Raw genomic sequence first — 6505 nt, 5'->3', positions numbered from 1 at the left:
CAAGAAAAGTGTCAAATGCCTTATTGTAGAAATAAGAACCCCCATCACTGATGATCGCCCGAGGAATGGCAAACCGTGTGAAGATATTCTTCTTGAAAAATGCCACTACACTCCGGGCTTTGTTGTTAGGTAAAGCCACGACCTCAACCCACTTAGAAACATAATCAACGACCACCAGAATGTACGTGTTGCCACATGAACTCACAAAAGTCCCCATGAAGTCTATGTCTTAAACGTCAAATATGTCAACCTCAAGAATAGTGGTGAGAGGTATTTCATCCTTCTTTGAAATTCCACCAGCTCTCTGACACTCATCACATCTCTTCACAAGCTCACCCGCATCCTTGTACAATGTCGGCCAATAAAAACCAAAGCTAAGCACCTTTGAAGCCGTCCTCGCCCCACCATGATGAGCACCGTATGGAGAGGAATGACAAGCATCAAGAATATTCATTTGCTCCTCTTCCGGAACACATCTCCGGATCACACCATCATTACAATTCTTGAACAAATAAGGCTCATCCCAGTAGTAGTCCAAGCTATCCCATTTAAGCTTTTTCCTTTGGTTAGAAGAGAGCTCACACGGGACAGTGTTGGTCACAAGAAAGTTGGCAACATCCGCAAACCAAGGCATGTTATTCACAGATACGAAGAGGAGTTGCTCATCAGGGAATGAATCATTAATTTCGGGGCCATCACGGGGCCTCCCCTCCTCCTCCAAGCGGGACAAGTGGTCCGCCACTTGGTTTTCACACCCTTTTCGATCAAAAATCTCAAGGTCAAACTCTTGAAGCAATAGAACCCATCTCGTTGTTGATACCCAATTTTTCCTCATATATTTTTAATACATATATATACTTTCAAAATAGTACATATGCAGTTATAAGCATGCATAAGCATTTTTTTTATAATTTTTCTATAGTTTTTAAAAGCTCCAAATTGATTTATTTCTTCTCTTTTTTATTTATAAAATTCCCAATAATTATCCTTCAAATTATTTTTTGCAGCAATTTAATCATCTAAATTCTTTATTTATGCCAAAATATTGTTTAAATATTTTTAGAGTATTTTTTATAATTGCATTTACATTTTAGGCTAAATTGCTTATCTTTGCAATAATAGTCCTACTAATGCATAATTACATTATTGATGCATAAACTGATCTTTTATATTTTTAAAATGTTAAAAACTATTTTAAATCATTTTAGTACACGAAAGTATTTTTTTAGAAATCATTTATTATTTTTTTTATATAAATTATATAGTATTAAAATGGCTATTTAATATCTAGCCTATTTTATCTTCAATTTCAGCCCCAATTTAACCCAATCCCCAAATACATTACCCATCCCAAACTCTGAAGACCCGATCCGGCCCCAATACCTTTTAATCTCGACCATTGATGATCAACGGCCACAAACGAGCCTTCCTAAAATAAACCCAAAAGATCCCCCAAAACCCTGTTATTCTACACTACCCGCCGCCCTAAAACCCTCTCTGTTCTCAAATGCTCTCAAACCTAATCCTAATCAAATCTCACTAACCCTCGTCCATGGATGTCTACGATGATCTCTCACCACCTCTCAGGCCTCCAATGGCCTCCCTCACGTTAATCTTGCCATCTCCAGTGACCTCAAGGGATCAAGGCTAGTTGGCTTGCATCTATGGTTCCTTTCTCGCCTGTTTCAGGTTGTTCCGGTGTGATTTCGAGTAAGATCGTCCTATATTAACTACGATCTATGGGTCTCATATGTTTTGATTGATTTATAAGTCTGCTACAACCTTAGCTCGCTTGTACTGAAAGCCCTAATTTTTTGGGGTTCTTCGTTTGGTTTCTGAGCATTGGTACATCTGAGTGTGTTCTTGCTTTAGGTTCTTGTGATTTCTCGTGATTTTCTTGTCCTAATGTGCTCCTACTAAATTTCTTAGTTCAACCCTTTCACTGATTCTATATGCTTGTGTTCATCCTGACTATTCATGTCAAGACCTGTATTTTTCTCATTGAATCAGTGTCGTTTAACTTTTTGTTTTGTTAAAGTTATGTGTCGATTCCTGACTATTCATGTCTTGCCTTATTTTATATGCTAAACTTGCTGACTCTTTCATGACTTCTCTCTTTGATTGAACCTTTGATTATTCTGAATTCCTTATTTTCTGGTTTGATTTGAACATTTTCCCTTAAACGTTCGATTCTTACCTCTCTATTCGGTTTGATTGAATTGCCTGCCTTAATTAATTTTCCCTTGTCTTGTTTGTATTTTTGCTGATTCTTACTGATTGTTTCCTTAATTGAAACTTCTGTTCATTTACCCCTAATTACCTACTCCATACCCAAACCTTATTTGATTCTTTTCCTTAAATACTTAGCATGTTTTTACGTTGATTTGATTATCCTTTGGTTAAGGGAAGGACTTGTTAATTTACATATGTGATTGATTCCACAAACTTCCTTGATTTGTTTCTTAATTGATCTCTTACCTTATTTGTTAAGGTTTTGATTACTATATAAACCCCCACTTATTTTAAATTTTGGACACCGGACATAGTTCAAAAAATCACTACTCCTTACACTCTAAAGTTCTCTTTTTCTTCTGCTACTTGTGATACTCACTGATCTAGCCGGCTGAAAGCCAAGGCTAGATATTGGAACTTTATTTGCTTTACATTCTACACCCTTTTCTTCAACTGGTATGTCTTTAGTTTAAGTTTTGAAATCCAAACCCTATGTGTTTCATTCCTGCACTAGTTCATTAGTTATGAATTCAACCTGTATTCTTGTTTACTTCTTTGCTCAGCATGTCTAAACTCTATCCTGTTCAATGCATGCCATATATTCTGCACTCTTTCGTGCTTACTTCTTTGCCTAGCATGTCTAAAATTCTGTCTTGTTCAATGCATACTTTATATTCTGCACTTTTTCCTGCTTACTTCTTCACCTAGCATGTCCCAACTGTATGTTTAATCCTGTTTAAGATATGCCAACTATTATCTATGCCTTAAGTACTTAATGTCCATGATTAGCCTATTGAATCTTTAAGATCCTAAGTGTTGTATGCAATTTGTTGACTATATGTTTCCTTTATACCCTATCCATGTATCCCAATGTGACTCTTATGTGCCCCAATCTCTTTATCCCCATGTGAGATCTATTTGTTAAGTGTTCTTTTTTGACTCCGGATGTCTCTTATGACCAATTGATTGTCTGTTGTTTTGGTACTCTTCTCAAACTGTATTTTACCACCAAATTATTTCCTGTTTCTGAAAAACTTTTTCTACTTCTAAAAGTCATCTCTCTGCTATTTTCAAAACAAAAATATGTCAAGCACTCTCACTTTACTCTTAGAATACTAGGTTCTTCCCCTCTAACATGTGTACTGCCTTGACATCCTTGAGATCTCTCTGAACTCTGACATGTCAGAGCTGGCCTCTCCACACTGCACATAAATTAGTTATTGTTTGAGAAAAGGTCTAGGTGTGAGTACTGTCCAGGATCATTGAGGTCCTTAGGGAAATCTGACATACCTAGACATGATATTGGCTATAGAACTTTGGCATTTGAGGAAATTGGAAGCTTGGAAATCATTTGCGCCTACTGCAGGCTCCCTATAGATTAATTTTTGCAATTTTCTATTTTCAATTCATTGGTTTGTAATAATTATTGTAAACAATATTGGGGTGATTAGTGAAAAGGATGAGTGGTTATAGTTATATATATATATATATATATATATATATATATATATATGCTGGGTCAATCGGGTAGATGTCATGCCTATAGGGTTGTGTTAATATATTTGCTATGTTTGCTTTACTTCCACAATATTAGAAACCATGCCTATAGGATTTAAATGGCTTTAATAAAGATCATGTCTATAGGGTTGTGTTAATTCAAATATATTTGCTATGTTTGCTTTACTTCCACAATATTAGAGACCATACCTATAAGTTCAGAAATCAGCTTTTAATAATAGAGATCATGCATATAGGGTTAAAATCAGCTCTAATAGAAATCATGCTTATAGAACTTAAAACCAATTTAGTTAGATAAATTAATTTAACTCATGTTTGTTTACTCTAAATTGGTTTAATTAATCTGTCTGTTTCCTTAATAAGTTTTCAAATGCTGCCCTAAACTAATACTGCTAGGATCTCAAGTTGTCGTTTAAAAATTATTTTACTATTTTACCGCATTTCTAATCAATATAGATACCATATTTTTAGGACGTCATTGTTATGCGTTTAGGCAAGCCTCTAGGGCGATTAAAAATCTGCAACTATAAAATTGCGCTTTGTTATTTCAAATTGCTCACATTCTCAGGTCTAAAATCAGTAGGCAAGTTAATAGGTCTTTGACACTTAATGATGTATAATCCCTCGTCACCTATATATCATGTTCTAGGATTTTCTCTTAAATACTTGACTGTTATTTGAAGACGTGCACTTACTTTTTATATTTGTGGAGGTGACTGTGAGCCTGTAATTTGTTCTCTTTAAATGTAGTCCTAATTGTTTTTGATTGATGCCTAGACTTTTATCTTTTAAAACCTTAGGAAGTTCTAGAACTACCTAAATTAGAGGTCCTAAATACCTCCAAGGCCACAAGAAAGGGACGAGTAGTTCACGCATATGATATTTTATCAAGATTACTAGAACGCTTTAGGCTATGACCAAGGGGAGGGAATTGGGTAGTAAGGATATGATGACTACGCGCTAATGTCACGTGTAGCCCCTAATTGAGGAGTGATTACCGGGCATCGTGTGGGGTGATCCTGCAGGCTAACCAACCTAGGACCCCTCTTTCGCAATATTTAAACTTTACTTTTCTTTATATATGCAACTTGTTCAAGTCTTTTCCCTTTGTCTCATTACTTGAGTCATACAATGTCCAAAACCTGCCTTTATTTGCAAGAACGTGTTTAAACTATTTATTTATTAAAAAGACTAATTCATAAGTATAAGTTCGGCTGAGACCCACCGTTGTGGACTGAGAGGGGTGCCTAACACCTTCCTCTCAAGGTTATTTTGAGCCCTTACCTTAAATCTCTGGTAATGCAAACTAGTCTAAGAGTTAATCGCTCTAGTGCCCTAACACACCACAATCCGTTAGGTGGCGACTCTTCAAAAAACCCAAATCCCAAAAGGAAATGAGTTATTACCCCTATGAACATCGGAACCCAGACTTCTCTCTCCGCGGAGGGAAAAAAGGGGGCGCGACAGCATGGCGACTCTGCTGGGGATACCTTTAGGCTTTTACCATGACGAACTTATCTTTTGTGAATTAGTCCAAGCACGCCTATCTCGTACCCTTTCCCCTTATTTGAGTTTAACTGTCTATTTTTTAAATAAAAAAAATTATTTTTGATTTCTTTTATTCCTGAAACTGACTTGTCTAATTGTTTTCTTTTCCTATAACTATCTTTCAATTGTTTAAATACTGTATTTATTATTCTTATGTGCAAATACTTGACTACATGTTATTTATTGCTGCATAAATCATGCTCCACATCATATTCCACTCGTGCGTATCAAATCCTATAGCAACGCTTGATGAGTGGTTGCGCTCTTCCTATTTATTACCCTTAAATTTGGAAAGGCTTATTCGTAGTAAAACTAGTCAATCAGCGGTGCAGGCGACGGTTCCGTGCCTTTCCCCCTCAAGTTGTCTGCTTGAGGGTACCAGTCTAGGCCCTCATAATAACCTTACTCTGATTTAAATTGTGCATGCATCATGGTCAAACCTATTCGGATTAGTATGTTGTCCACATAATAATCCTTTAAGACGAGCCTTATTCAAAAGTCCATCGGGGTTTCCACAATCCCAACGGACATAACCACGTTCTGTGCATTAATTTGGAGAACTAAATGCCAATATGCTAATCATGAATGTATAAATAGTCGAGTTTGGTAGGGGAGAAAAGCCTAACCCTTTTGTTTTGCAAACAATGAGGCACGAGGTCCCCATATTCGGTATGGTTAGCAACATTCCACCATTACTGCTAGATTTGTGGGAGGACCTTTCCTCAAGTGATAAGAAACATGTAAGAAAGTATATGTGTAACTTGCCTTCTTTACTAGACATTGAGCCAAACAAAAGGTTGATCGAGGCTGTCATTTTTTTCTGAGATAGTGAAAGGGCTGTGTTCTTTTTCGGCGACATAGAAATGACACCACTTCTAGAAGAGATTGGAGTGTTTGCGGGATTGACTTGGGATAGCCCCGGGTTATTGGTGCCAGAGAACTGTACTAGTATAGGGTTTTTAAAGATGATGGAGCTGAAAAAAAATGCTGACCTAGTATGCCTGAAGGAATCTTACATACCCTTCGAATATTTGTATGACAGGTATGGCCATAGAAAGTCCTACCATACCTACCATGATGAGATCTCTCTCACTTCTATGGGCCACATCCACCACAGAGTGTTCGTGTTCATTGTATACTTCTTAGGCTTGATAGTATTCCCAATAAAAAAGGAAAGAATCCACACTAGGTTGGCTATGGTCCCTAA

The sequence above is a fragment of the Nicotiana sylvestris genome, chromosome 7, assembly GCF_000393655.2.
Source record: "Nicotiana sylvestris chromosome 7, ASM39365v2, whole genome shotgun sequence".
Classification (NCBI taxonomy): Eukaryota; Viridiplantae; Streptophyta; class Magnoliopsida; order Solanales; family Solanaceae; genus Nicotiana; species Nicotiana sylvestris.
Note: the sequence above shows the minus strand (reverse complement) of the source record.